The sequence below is a fragment of the Onthophagus taurus genome, chromosome 7, assembly GCF_036711975.1.
Source record: "Onthophagus taurus isolate NC chromosome 7, IU_Otau_3.0, whole genome shotgun sequence".
Lineage (NCBI taxonomy): Eukaryota > Metazoa > Arthropoda > Insecta > Coleoptera > Scarabaeidae > Onthophagus > Onthophagus taurus.
Genome location: NC_091972.1, coordinates 3630167 through 3645711, shown reverse-complemented (window position 1 = coordinate 3645711; position 15545 = coordinate 3630167). Strand labels below are relative to the sequence as shown.

The 15545-nt window shown below is 33.2% G+C and overlaps 1 protein-coding gene across 7 annotated transcripts in view; it reads right to left on the bottom strand.

Annotated features, from left to right (window-relative positions):
* Nucleotides 1-15545, bottom strand: part of LOC111420849 (shavenoid) — a 372982-nt gene that overhangs the window by 304698 nt on the left and 52739 nt on the right. For 5 of the 7 annotated variants that reach the window (XR_011641225.1, XM_071198256.1, XM_071198259.1 and 2 more), the window contains exon 2: nt 1795-1831. The exons of 1 other annotated variant lie outside the window; for it this stretch is intronic. The gene's annotated coding sequence lies outside the window, so the exon portion shown is untranslated. Of the gene's footprint in view, nt 1-1794; nt 1832-2012; nt 2164-15545 lie in introns of those variants that run through there. One more of the 7 variants, XM_071198257.1, reaches the window with a different exon arrangement.

Sequence of the window (15545 nt, the reverse complement as noted above, 5' to 3'; positions counted from 1 at the left end):
TCATTGTATGATCAGCGATTCTTCTAGAACAGCTGAATGAATAACTTGCATTCGACTAAAATGAAAATAATTATATTTTCATTTTATTTATTCGTTTGCTTGATAATCTGTTTCAGAAATCAACGAATATTATGATAGTTATTCAAACATTCGAATAAATTCTATAACATCGATGTATTCGAATACTTGACAACAATCGAATTATTCTATAGTGTTCATAACTAATCGAATATTCGAATAGTTGGTAACAACAATCGAATTATTCGAATACTTACTAACTATCGAATTATTCGACAGTTTTTATTCGATAGTGCCCATCAAATGTTTCTAAAACTGTTTCAGTACCAAGCATTTTCTAGAAGTTTATGTAGTCCATTTTAGTATTATTACATTTTTTTTGGTTTCCTCTCGGTCGTACCAAACATCTTTTCGGCAGACAAATAAGGCCACGCAATCGCGAAACCTGAACACTGCTCGCACGTCTCGTCTTATGTTAACACAACAAAAAAGAAGAACATTTATAATTTTGACAATCAAGATCCTTTCTTAACTTCAATTCTTTTATTACATACATCTGAAGATGTATTCATAAAGTCACAAATTAAGTTCAAGGAATATCTTTGAATCATTACAAAATTCTTATTTGTTATAACCCCCATAAAGAAGGATTTGAATATTTCCATATTTTCAAAGATTAGAGCATGAAAATTTACATAACGCAGCTGTTGATTATTATTAATTACAAGAACCGTTAAGAAGTAATGCTTTTTAGTGAAGATAGACCGGAGCGTTGCCTAACCAACTCTATAAATCACTGATTATCTCATTTGCGAAGACTTTTTTCTAACTCATTTACTCCCGTATCGGTGTTATGACAACTCAAAGTTGATTTATTTAATATCTCGACAGTTAATTTTTCCTTTTCGGTTCGTTAATACTTCTTATTTTCTACTTATGCCATTAGTTATTTGATTTGAAAACGAAAATTAAAATTATAAATTGCTGTTTGTATTTCATTAATTTTTTCTTGTCGCGCAATCTAATTAATAAAGCCAAAGTTTTCGGTCGATTTTTAAGTAAGGTATACAAAAACAAATAATCATGAAGTAGTACCACTTTATGTGTCGTAAACGTCAGTATACCTACACTCGTAAATGTCTTATGCAATTTTACACCTAATCGTTTTTCACGTACCGCACGTGGAAACACAGTTACCTGTTGACTTATGATGTTTTATTTACTTTTGAAGAGGTGTTTCTAACACACGAGATCTGCGGCAACTTTCTTTGTTGCACCGACATATAACGTTGTTAAGATTGTACATCAGACTCCCAAGAAAATGCAACTTGCCCATTCAGATTACATCTGTAATGATATCACCTTAAAAACCCGTTTTTTTCCCTCTTGGTAATTGCCGAAATACTGAAAAAAATCTTTATTGCCATCTCTTCGCCAAAATTGTTACCCACACAACAATTTATTACCGTGTTAAAATTGCAACGTTTTTCTACCTCGACGTCCTCATCAGGAAGTTTAACGACATGTCGTAATTCGTTTTTTAAGACAACCCGGACAGTTTTGGCTCTAATATTAAATTAAGTTGCTTAATAAATTATCAAAAAAATTACAATACACGTTTCACACGACATTTCAACGTTCCTTTTAATTATTAATTAAGTGAAAAGCTGCTAATTGTCGTTAAAGAATTCAATTGAAATATATTTTGAAAATATTAATCTAAAAGTGTGAGTTGTGTAGATAAATGCAAAAGAAAAATATAAAAAAAAAACTTACCCGGATGTGATCATTAATAAAGTAGTCATTAAGAAATCTAAAATCAAAAAGAAAAAAGAATCAATAAATTATTTAAACTATATAATCGAAAGTTAATTTTAATCCCAAATGGTATTCGATTTCTTCGACTATAATTTAGCTTTCGTTTGCGAATTTTTATTTCGTTCTATTTAGTTTATGGTGGAAAATTATGCGAAAAATGGAAAGTGGAAACTCACCAGTTGAGGTGAGTTGAGTTTATTGGATGTTGCGCCATACACGGTCAAATTAATATTGAAACAAAAAGAAAACTTCACTTGCACTTGATTAAAAAATGGTTCACTTCACTACCCGATCAGGTAAGTTTCGTTTTCTTGGCGGACTTAGAGGCGCGCGACTAAAGAGGTGTTTGCCGACAGAGAGGCGGAATCCCGTGGTAAAAATATTCAAGGAAGACATTCTTAACTCTGTGGCCCCACGGACGATAAAAATTATAGTGGGGAAAAAGTCACACCGTCTTGCACTCGTGTAATTCGTTTTTCATTTTCTTTTAATCATTCCACAAGATCAAATCGTAATAATTAAGATTTTAATCATAGAAATAAAAAAATTGAGATTTAAGGAGAATTAATTAATTAAAATAACATTGGAATTTGAATGTGATGTAAAATATACGTTATTTGGCATTAGACTTTAAAAATGTGTAGAAAAGTTATGAGATTGGAATAATATGTTAATAACACCGGGGATTTATTGAATTTTCAAATGATATTGATAAAAATATTGTTAATTTTTGCATTTTTCCCATAAAGAGAGATATTAGTGTAATTAAAATACAAAAAAGTTGTTTTAATAACCGTTATGATTAATTTTTGTATTTTTAGCCTTAAATTATAGATAAACTAATACGAATGTTGAACAAACAAATAACAAATATTTGTATTCCTCCTACACAAAAAAATATAGATAATGTAAACCCATTCCAATAAAAAAAAAGGATCATTTATAAAACTATGACGTAAAATGGTAATTTGTGGAATTTTCAAATGATATTGATAAAAAAATTGTTCATTTTTGCATTTCGCCCACAAAGAAAGATATGTCATTAAAATATAAAAAAGTTGTTCCAATAACCGTTATGATTATTTTTTGTATCTTTAGCCATATGTTATAGATAAATTAACCCAAATGTTGAATGAATTAAAATAACAAAATAGCTGTATTCGTCCTACCCAGAAAAGAAGTGTGAATTATAAAGCTATGACGTAAAATAAAAAATTACAATTTTTTCGACATAATCGGGTCAATTTGATTTTTGTATTTATCATCTAGGCTTGTCCATATTGATAACCATCGGGGGTGGTGCTTGAAAAGTGTAGTAGCTGTTACTAGTCTATTTCCTATTACAAACTGAAATAAGCGCACACCTCTATCATTTGTGTTTCCAAATCGTTGGTCATGATGAGAAGTCGTTGTTGCATACAAGGTTGATCATTTGACCAGTAGCATCAAGAATCGTTGATAAGTAGAAGATCAAAAACTCCCAGCATGGTCAAGCATGTCCGGAACATGGTGCGCCACAATTCCAAGAGTCGTTAGAACGAATGCCCCTGGATGTTCCAACAGGACTCAGTGTCCGTACACAAGGTTATGATGGTTCAACAATGGTGCCGGACCTATTTTACTGGCCTAGTCGATTGGAACCTCATCGACTTTTCGGTGTGATTCCTGTGCTAGTCTTCACAGGTATTTCAACAGTCTCATGCACGCCTTTCAGAAGGCATGGGAGGAGCTGTGGGACAAGGTTGTTGCTTCCCCAAGCGTTTGCGAGGCTGTGTGAAGGCGAAGGATGGATACTTCGAACCTTGATTACACATTGTTGTTTGGTAATGGTTGAATAAAATTTATGCCAAATTTCATGTCTGCTACCAGACTTTTGTAACACCCTGTAGACTTGGACGACATGCAAGTTCTTGGAATAGAGTTAGTTTAAGTATTCTGTCGTATGATTTTACATGATTGTTTAATATTTTGTGTACTATGATTGCGACCATATTATTTTGAGGTTCAATGTGTTCCTTGCCACTCCAATGCATTTGCCACAGATTAGCATTTCTAGTCTCTATACAACATGTAGTTTCCCCGTCTACAGTGTTGCTATATTGACGTGTTTTCTCAACATGATTAATAAAAAAACTAGTATCAAGGCTTCGTTTAACCCAAATGATATGAATATTTTGTAGACATCCTCTTAGACCTCGTTGGCGAAATTTCAATTCGTAATCAAACAACTAATTTTGATGATCTGCTGTCGAATATACCAGTCATTAAACATCGTTTCAGTATGGAACCTGTTGAATGTAATGAGGTTCGAGATATTATTGGCTCCCTGAAGAATAAACCTTCCAAGGATGTTTATGGTTTTAATGCTGAAATTATAAAGCTAATAAAAGATGTGATAACACCGCTAAGAAGATTGATTAATCTATGCATGAGGGAGAATGTTTTTCCTGATGTCTTAGCATTGGTCATTCCGGTCTTTAAAAAAGGTGATCCTCAAGAACTAGAGAACTATCGTTCTAAAGTTTTTGAAAGAGTCATTAAGGATAGAATTATAAATCATTTTGAAAAAAACAACATATTCATACCTAGTCAGTGTGGTTTTCGACAGAATCTCAGTACTAGGGATGCAATTGTGGATTTTGTCCCGTCAGGTGGGGGATGGCCACGAACATGGGGAATTTACATCCATAACCTTTGTGATCTCAGCAAGGCCTTCGATTGCGTTAACCATGGTCTTTTGTTAAAAAAATTGGACAAATATAATTTTGATGAAAGTAGTGCTAGATTAATAGAATCTTATCTCACTAATAGAAAGCAAGTAGTTTCTAGTATATTTCTATAGGTTTGTTCGAGCAGCGGCAAAACCAATCTGCAAATTGGGAGACGCATGCGCAGTATGGTAACGGTGTTCGAGCAGTAAATAAATCCCGAATTCTGACTTTTTCGACTACCAGTCGTGTGTTCGATCAGAATTTAGGATTAGTTGGGTACTGGTTGGGTATAGTTTTTACAATTTGCTGACTTTCGAAAAATTGTTGACGGATTGTGTACTGTCATGCGCAGTGGATACTTTGCGAGTTCGTTGGTAATAAACGTAGCACGTCGAGAGGGCGACACAATCGATTTATATTTGTAAACACAATATCCGCTTTATTAATCTGTAATTGTTGTTAACACGTTCTTAAGTACCTAGTATAAATCAGAGTATAAATAATCATGTCCGATATTTCGTCGTCAAGTGAAGATGTGCCTTTAGTAAATCTTGAGTCAAGTGATGATGACCTAGAAGATGAATTACTTGATACACCAGTGCGAATAAGGCCAAAAAATGAAGAGTACTTCGAAATAACAGTACAACTGTATAGCGACTCAGAATTTATGGAACATTTTCGTTTGAGTAGAGTAGTTGCTGAAGATCTAGCAAATCGATTTAAAGTCAGCCAGTATTATAATTATCAAGCCGGAGGAAATGGAAAATTAACAGAAAAAAAACATATATTAATATTTCTGTGGTTTGCTGGTCATCAGACGGCTTCTTTCCGAGATGTAGCTGATAGATTTAATATTAGTATAAGTTCCCTACAAATTGTAATCCAGCGAACAGTATATTTTATAAGCAACCTATTTGACAAATATCGTACTAGTTCGCAATTAATCGTTACGTGCGCATGCACTAATCTGTCACAAACTAATACCTAATTCTCTGCTCGAACAAACCTTATAAGAGTTCCTCAAGGATCGATACTAGGACCGGTGGTTTTTCTTATTTACCTAAATGATTTGCCGAATGCTATCACTAGTGCATAGGTAATATTATACGCAAAACAGTGGTTTGTCTGTAACAAATTAAATTTAAATAAAAGCAAAAGTATGGAAGCTGTTTTCATGCTTCGAAACGCTGGTGCGGACTCAGAAAACAAGTAGTGGATGTCCTGGGTGTACCTTAAACTGGGAACACCACATAGATAGGTTGTGTGGATGTTTGAGTAGCAACATCTTTGTGTTGCGAATTCTAAGTAATAATGTGTCGAAGGCTGTGTATCATGCCTTGTGCCAGTCACTTATGTCTTAGGCGTTATTGACGTGGGGAGGTTGTACTGGGTGGCACAGAGTTTTCCGATTACAGCGACGTGCTGTGCGGGTGGTCTGTGGTCTGAGTTACAGAAATTCTTGCCGTGCTTCATTTATCAGTTATCAGATTTTAACGTTTCCCTCATTATATATTTTGGAGTGCCTGTTGTACGTACGTAGAAACGTAGGAAGATTCTCTATGCATAGTGATGTGCACGGCTATAATACACGAAATAGCCACAAGTTAATGCCAAACTTTTGCAGACTCTCTAAGTCACAAAAGTGTGTCGATTTTGCTACTCTTAAATTCTATAATAAATTGGTAACGCTGCTCTCGGTGGGAGCTTTTAAGGTGGCGGTCAAGAGGTTCTTGCTGACAACGGGTTTTTACTCCTCTTCGGAATTTCTGGACCGCGACCTCTCAGAGGAAGATTTTAATATATAACCTATTTTGTCAGACATGGTAGTATCGGCTGTAATGAATGTTAATTGTAGTGTATCGGTACCGTATGTATTAATTTTTTTTTGACTTGATGGGTGTAAAAGAAATTTTTAATTGCACGAATAAATTCTATTCTATTCAAATGCTCACCAGGTTTATGTCTCTAATTAATCAATGAAGAATAGAAAAGCTGCAGGACCAGAAGGCATCTCCGCAGAGCTACTATATTTCAATGACCTTGATCTTTAGCAGAATATATGGTAAAATATTGGAACAACAGTTGAGTTTCATAAATCGTGTTTTATCAGCTATTGAAGATCTGGTGGTCTATGTATCTTTATAGTTTTTTTTAAGATGTAGCTTCTAACAGGAAGCTTTTTAATCATCCAACTTCACCAAATAAAGTTAGAAATCATTTAAATTGATAAATAGCGTCAAGTAAATCTCGGAGAATCTATTGAAGTCTGACGGTTTTATTTTAAGTTAGAGGTAGTTTATCAACTTCTTAAGGGCACGGCATCCCGTTTTATCCGCGGCCTTCGGCAGAGTAGCTATTACATTTCAAAAACAACGCGCGCCGCCGAATACGGATATAACGCGTTTTCTTGCCAAGATTTTAAAGTTTCCTTTTGAGGAGAAATGGCTATAAATTGTCGCGACGCCATCACCAGGGAGCCCCTTCTTGTTTTTCTTATAAAAATTACCGTGAATTATACGTAAATTTCCATCGGATTTGAGTGCTTCAGCAAATAACAACCCCAATAAACTTTCCTTAAAAAAGTTTTTTCTTTAATTAATTCTGATAAAGCGAAAAAAATTCTTCCATTAGTAACGTGAATAATTTAAATACCGGAAAAAACGTTTTTTTGGCCAGTAACAATAATTTTTGTCGTAATGGGTTATTTTAATGGTGATAAATTTGGAGATATTCAAGGCACGTTGGTGTGTATTGGTTATCGAAAAAGCTCGATCCGTTAACGAACTTCACACTCGCAAAGAACTTCTTTAAATTCAGGACAGCTGCATTCCATTCTTTGATGAGACTCACGCTCGAATGACTTTCATTAACTTTGTAGAAATTTTTTCGCACATATTTACAATGAAAGTTCACGATTTTTTTTAAGAGTGAAATTGAACGTTTTCTATGAAAAGTTTCAATTAATACATAAAAACAATAATTTAAAGGAAAAGGAAAATTCTTTCCAGTTAAATTTAGTTGAATTAAAGGAATCAAATTAATTTTGTAATAAAAATTAACGAATTGTAATTGTAAAATAAATTGAATAGAAAGTTTGAAATAAAAAGAAGAGTTAAAATGAATAAATGTATTTGGCGTTTAACCTGGAACATTCATTCAACGGTGAATAAAAGAAGAAGTTTAAACACGCCACAAACTTCTTCCTCTATAAAGTAATGATTTAATTAAATCACTTTCATTGAATCTATACATACTTATTAGCTATGCGGTTTTAATAGAAACCAGTGAAAATGGTTACGTGTTTTTATTATTTTTTATTATTCTATTAGTTACTTAATTAGAATTCTTGATGCATTTCGTGTTTGTTTTTGTCACGAAATGATGATCACCTGTTCTTTAACCTGTCTCCTTTAAAGTAAATTAACAGATCTCGTATTACAAAAAAATTAAACTTCATTAATCCCCAGGCGATAAATCTATTGGTAGCACGCAAAGCAATTGCCGTTCTCTTCTCACTCTTCGGATTTGACACGAAACAGTTCAACTAAATCGAATAACACATTTCTATTTAAATCATAGACCGTAAATAAAGTGTTTGTTGCGTGATGAAAATTATCGTCTCCGACCTGTAGGTGTCCAAAAATATCTAAAACCTATTCAGTAAAGTATCTTGGCGTAATCATGGACCAATTCATGAGGTGGGATAAACATGTGACCAGTACATGTAAACGATTAAGATCAGTACTATTTCTATTAAAAAAATTGGCACCACATGTCACTTCATCTTTTCTAAGAACTTATTATTATGCAATGGCGGAATCTATTATCCGTTACGGTCTTATTGCATGGGGTGGGACTGCGAATATTCATTTAGAAAAAATTATAGTCATGCAGAAGTTGATACTAAAAGCCATGCTAAGTGTACCTAAAAATTATCCCACTGAGGCAGTTTACGAGACTTCACAACTGCTATCTGTTCCTCTATTATATATAAGTCTTGTCTTGGATAGGATATTTGGCGGTAAAGAGTTGCTGAGCGATATGGATCATGCACAGAATACTAGATCTAAAAATTATATGTCTGTGCGGTTGACTCGTGTGCGTAAAACAGTCGGACAGCGATCCTTCAGATATTTTTCCCCTAAAATATATAATAAGTTTATGAGATATGCACTTGAAAATGGTTTGTCATTGGGTCCAACCAACCTTAAATCTTCAATCAGAGCATGGCTTCAAACTATTAAGGGCACAAACCTCTCAGCCATTTTGGATTTAACTTGATTTGAGTGATTTTTTGTTTTTTGTTTTCCATGTGTGTGTGTATATATATATATATATATATATATATATATATGTATACGTATTTATGTTTCTTAATTGATAAAATATAAAAATATTATCATTTTGGTTTTGTTTTTCTAAAGTATTTAAACTATTTAATTAATCAGTGCGTGCTGGCGTTGTAAATTGTAAAACCACGCGCAACACTGCTATACAGCAGAGTTAGTGGTGTATATCTTGTGCACTCAACATGCCAGTCTAATTTATTATATTTAATGGTAAAAATTTTGTTTTGCTTTTTTTTTTATTTTCTTCGTTTTTGCTTTGAGTTGCATGAGATGCTCTTTTTGTTGTATTAGTGTAAAATATAAAATGTAAAATGTAGAAATAAAGGGCTATAATAATAATAATAAACATTTTAGACTATTTTCGTATTAAATAATTAAATTGAGTTTGAAACTAATTTTTTTCCTTAACACGTTAACTGTCTACTACGAGATCGAATGTAGGTTTTTTATTTGCCTAGGAACTTCACTTACCATATTTGCAATGCTTCGATAAAAGTTATACTATAATAGTGTAAATATGAAAAGATGGCCTCAGGGGAGAGAACAAAATAAGAGAGGGATGTAAATAATGAAGCTCTTGTGATCTATAATGTTTTGATGCTCAATATGCAACGAATAGACACGAATAGACAAGTCAACCCTAAGTAGTTAAATACAATGTCTGAGTTGCCTACTAAAATCTTGGCAAACAAAATCAGTGTTAGCTTCCTGGGACCCGATGACGTCGATGGGGAGCGTCGATGACGAAATCCAAGAAGAGAGAGAGAGAGAGAGAGAGACGTTAGTTCAGTGTTGCCAGATCTGGTGAAATTTCACCACATCTGGTGATCTTTTCGCGATCTGGTGAAATGGTGAAAACTTTAGAAAAAATTCACATTTCTGGTGATTTTTTAACTTTTCATTTTTTAATCGAAATTTCGAAAAAGGTATCCGATAAAAAAAACATCACAGCCACAATGTATACATTTTTTGTAAAACTTTCGTAAAACTTTCCTTGGGCTGACATCTCGTAGTGATACTCCGAAATATCAAATATTTTTACGTTTATGTTAGGAACTTCGGGGAATTACCTATTGCTATAATATTCCGATTTACTCATCCATTCTCTTTACACTTTAGTAAAAGTTAATACAGTGATTGTTAAGGTGCATTAATTTTTATTTGTATATTCTGCAAAAAAATACCGGTAAGTAACTCAAATTTATAGTTATTTATTAATATTTATCCTTTGTGTAATCATTGCCGAATAATATTATTTTTCTTGCTAGAAGTACGCACGATGAAAAAGTTTTTATTGATAAAGGACAAAGATGAACCTAAACCTCCCTCGCCTCAACCATCTACAAGCACATTTGGAGTAGATGAAAATGTGACTCAAACGGTCGGTAAAGAAACATCTTCAAGTACGGAGGAAGAAACAGCGAACAAAACAAAGAGAAGGAAAAAATTTTATGCTCATAAATATCGAGTTGAATGGGAAGCGCATGAAGAATACAAAAAATGGATTAAAGAAAGTAACCTTGGCAAGCATTATTTTAAATGTGAAATGTGTAATAAAGATTACATTGGAGGCTCTGCTGCAGTGAAGAAGCATAATAGTTCCAGAAAACACATATTTAACATGGATTCATTATTTAAACAGCCAACATTAACACAAAAATCTTTCACTATTAGCAATAGCAATATTTTAAAACAAAACGAAATTCGGATTGTAGCATTTATTGCTGAACACAACCTTCCAATAAATATTTCCGATCATTTAACCGAACTTACAAAATCTATTTGTACATCTGGGAATGAACCAAAAGAAGTTAGTCAAATGTCTTGTAGTCGAAGTAAGTGTACAGCAATAATTAATAATGTTTTAGGAAAAACTAATTTTGAAAATATTGTTCAAAAAATGAAATTAAATAAATTTTCCGTGTTAGTAGACGAGTCTACAGACATATCACATGAAAAAAATTTAGCAATAGTTGTTAGAATTAATCAAAACTTTAATATCAAAGATGAATTTCTTGGCCTTTTTCCTGTTAAACAAGCAACAGCCCAAAATTTGTTTAATGTTATAATAGATTTTTTTAATCAGAATAATATACCATATAAAACAAACATGGTCGGGTTTGCAGCAGATGGTGCTAATACAATGATGGGCGGGCATCATTCTTTAAAAACCCTTTTTCAAGAACATATACCTGACTTATTTATTATGAAATGCATATGCCATTCATTAGCCTTATGTGCATCCCATGCCTGCAATAAAATACCAGACACAGTAGAGCAACTAATCCGCAATTTATTTTCCTATATGCAGCATAGTTTTAAAAGACAATCCGAATTTAAAGAATTTCAAATTTTCTTAAATATTAAACCTCATAAACTATTACATCCGTCCCAAACAAGATGGCTTTCTCTACAAGCAACAGTTGTTAGAGTTTTGGAGCAATATGAGGCTCTTAAATTGTATTTTAAAAGTGAAGTTTATGACGGTACATCAAGCGCCGCTAATATTTACAGTTTACTTGATCAACCCATAAATAAACTATACCTTGAATTTCTGGAATATGTACTACCTATTTTTACAGACCTAAATTTAGAATTTCAATCTGAAAAGCCAAAAATTCAGGTCCTTTATTCTAGAATGTCTACCGCTTATAACTTATTGCTTAGCTTTTACATAAAACCAGCATATTTAAAAAATACTGATTTAACAATACTACAGTACAGAAACCCTGAAAACTATCTTCCACTAGAAAAGGTATATTTTGGACCAAAGGTCATTTCAGCTCTACAAAAAAATGTAATCAGGGATAAGACTGAAAAGCATAAATTTATGCTTAACTGTCTTCACTTTTATATAGAAGGAGCCCACCAAATTTTTAAGCGTTTTCCATTCAATTCGAGAGAAGTGGAAGTAATAAAACTTGCTTCAATTCTAAATCCAAAAAATATAAGTCAAACTGATAACATTGCTGATTTATGGTCAAAATTTCCGCACTCAATAGAAAATTTAAATGGTTTGGATAGAGAGTTTAGAACGTTAAAATTTTCAAGTGAATTCAATTTTAATTTAGAAATTGAAGAATTCTGGAAAGGTGTGTGTACCTCTCAACGGGGAGATGGCTCACTCCTTTTTCCAGAAATGAACGAATTATTTTCAATTATTTTGTGTTTACCTCATAGCAGCGCATGCGTTGAGAGGCAGTTTAGCACTATAAATTTAAACAAGACAAAATTACGAAACCGTTTGTCTTCAAGAACGTTAAGTGGGATTTTACATAGCAAAAGATTAATGGATGAACGTAATTGCTATGATTTTTGTATTACTAAAGAAGTAGTAGAAAAACATAATAGTAATATGTATAATAATGAACTGTAGGTTAAGGTTTAGCGTTGTTGTTTTTCTTGTTTTGTTGTTATTCTTCAATAAAATATAAATATGTAACCGTTTCTAATTTTTATTGCTGTAAGTTGATGGTACGTAGTATAGTAAGTAGTATGTACATGTGTACATGTTAACAAAAATTGTTGGTAATAAATAAATGTAAAGCAAAAAAAAGGTTATCAAGGTTTAAAAATAGTTGGTGAAAATCTGGTGACTTTTTTCGTTTTATCTGGTGAATTTAATTTTTTTCATCTGGCAACACTGCGTTAGTTAGTCAGTTAAGAATCGGCCACAGAACGGAATAGATTTTGGGTGTGGTTCGAGACAATTATTGAAATAATTATTGTTATTTTTTCGTTAATAAAGTCGTTTATTGTGAACAAAGTTGTGTTTGACTGATTACTGAACGCTCGGCCTTAAGCCTACAGTTATCAGAAGTGGGATTTTACCGAAATAGATTGGAAAAAACGCTTTCGCTGGACCCAATTGGTTATCGCGTGTTCGTTGAGTGGTGCCGGTTGGACGATTGTGATTTTAACCGATTTACGTGGAAAATGGCGGAACCGAAAGAGCGACCTAGAAGAAAAATTGAAAAAAACAGGGGATAAAACAAATGCCGATGTAGAGGCGAGTGGAAATGTAGAAATGACAAATAACCCGAAGTCAGGGCCGGATCTAGCTGAACTTTCTAACCAGTTGAGTTCGATTTTGATGTTGGTACAAGAAAAGGACAAGGAAATCCAAGCATTTAAGAAAAGTATGGATGCAAATCGGTATGTTTCACAACCAAGTATTCCATTTTCCGAAATTTCGTCACAGATACCGGAATTTTCTGGTGAAAAAGATTGTTTAAACATTGAGGAGTGGACTGAGAGGATCGATAACTTGATTCTGATATATGAGATACCTGATCGTGTTGTTAAAATATTAGCTACGAACAAATTAAAAGGAAACGCACGTAAGTTTTATGATTCAAGTGACCTGATTTCTAGTACATGGGACCAAGTGAAAACTGCTTTAGTAGAGATGTTCGAGGTGTACGAGGATGTTGCGTCATTGGTCGATAAGGTTAGAGCGAAGAGATGGAAACATGGGGAAAGATTTGAAGATTATTATCATGAAAAATGTAAATTGGCTAAACGTGCTGGTATGTCGGAAACAGAGACAATCAGTCACATTATCCGAGGTATCGATAACTTTTCATTGCGAACTCAATTGGTAATGGCTCGACTTGGTTCGTTGAAAGACTTGTTGGACACTATGAATCTTGTACAAAACTGTTTAAACTTGTTTTATGATTCCGAAACGAACTGGGATACGATTACAAAGCAAAGATGAAGATCAAAATGAATACTAATGCAGTGTTTTCGAAGTTTGTGGCAGAAATATTTAAGGACATTGTAAAGGATGGAGGACTTGAAATATACATGGATGATATACTGGTTCATACATCGACATTAGAAGATCATGTCTTGTTGTTTAAAAGAGTGATTGAAAGGATAAGAAAGACTAAATTGCGACTTCGTTTAGATAAATGTTATTTTGCCATAAAAGAGATTAATTTTTTAGGCTACCAAGTAAGAACAGGTGAGATAATGCCTAGAAAAGAAAAAACAAAAGCCATCGTAACGTTAAAGGAGATTCAAAGATTTCTTGGATTAACCGGATATTTTCGAAAGTTTATACAGGGTTATTCACGAATAGCAAGACCGTTATCAGATTTGTTAAGGAGTGACAAGAAATTTATGATGGGCGAAAATCAAAGAAATTCATTTGAGAAATTGAAAACTTGTTTAACAGATAAACCAATGTTAAAGATATTTGACCAATCACTAGATACCGAACTCTATACAGATGCAAGTGTGACGGGACTTGGTGCATGCTTATTACAGCGTCATAACGGAAAATTGCATCCTGTTTATTTTGCAAGCTGGAAAACATCACCTGCCGAAGAGAAATACCATAGTTTTGAGTTGGAAGCTCTAGCTATTGTCAAATCGTTAGAAACATTTAGAATCTATTTACTAGGAAAGAAATTTCGTATAATAACTGATTGTAATGCATTGCAGCAAACGTTAAAGAAAAGAGAGGTAAATAGACGAATATTAGGATGGAGTTTAATAATGCAAGAATACGAGTATGAAGTGGAACATCGAAATGCTGATAGAATGAAACATGTTGATTGTTTAAGTAGAATATATAAGACTAATGTAATAAACGTCACAAAAGAAATAATAACAAATTTAGTGGCTAGTCAAGAGAGCGACAAAGATATCAAGGAATTAAAACGAAAAATTCTAGATGAAGAAGAACTCATTATGGAACAAGGGTATTCTATGTTAAATGATAAAGTGGTGAGAAAAATTGATGATAGAGTAGTATATGTTGTACCTAGAGCAATGAGAAAATTATTAGTAATGGAGACTCATGGACGACTTGCACACATGGGATTAGATAAAACATATCAAGAATTAAGACAAAATTACTATTTTAAAAATATGAAGAAATACATTAAGAAAGCTTTGCAAAATTGTATTAGTTGCATTGAGCACAATCGAAAGCAAAATGTGAAGGACTTTACATTTAGACCATCTGGGACCTCTAGAAAAAACAACTGCAGGAAACCAACATATTTTGGCAATGATTGATTCATTCACAAAGTTTATATTTTTGGAAGCAGTGAAAACAACAAAAACAGAAGAAGCATTAAAAATATTGCAAAGATTATTCAAAATTTTTGGATATCCTAAGCGAATAATTACAGATAGAGGAACAAGTTTTACGAGCGAGAAATTTAGACAATTTTGTGATAAAAATGATATAAAATTAGTACAAGTGGCAGTAAGAGCACCGAGGCGAAATGGGCAGATTGAAAGATATAACAGAACATTTTTACCATCATTATTAAAATTAGTAGAAGATAAACCTGAAACATGGGACGAGCAAGCATTGACAGATGTACAAATAGCTATTAACTCGACTTGGCAGAAAAGTACCGGTAAGATACCATCGGAAATCATGATGGGCTACAAGCTCAGAACAAGAGAATCGTCTACTATACCAGAACAAATAAAAGATGAAAATGTCATAAAAGATTATATCTAGGTTAGAGAAAAGGTACGAGAAGAGACAGCAACAAAATTGCGACAAAATCAAGAAAAATCGAAACAATGTTATGATTCCCGACGAAAACCGCATATGAGATATAAAGAAGGAGATTTGGTTATGGTCGAAAGGGTGGCAGCACCTACTGATCGAGTGGCTAAG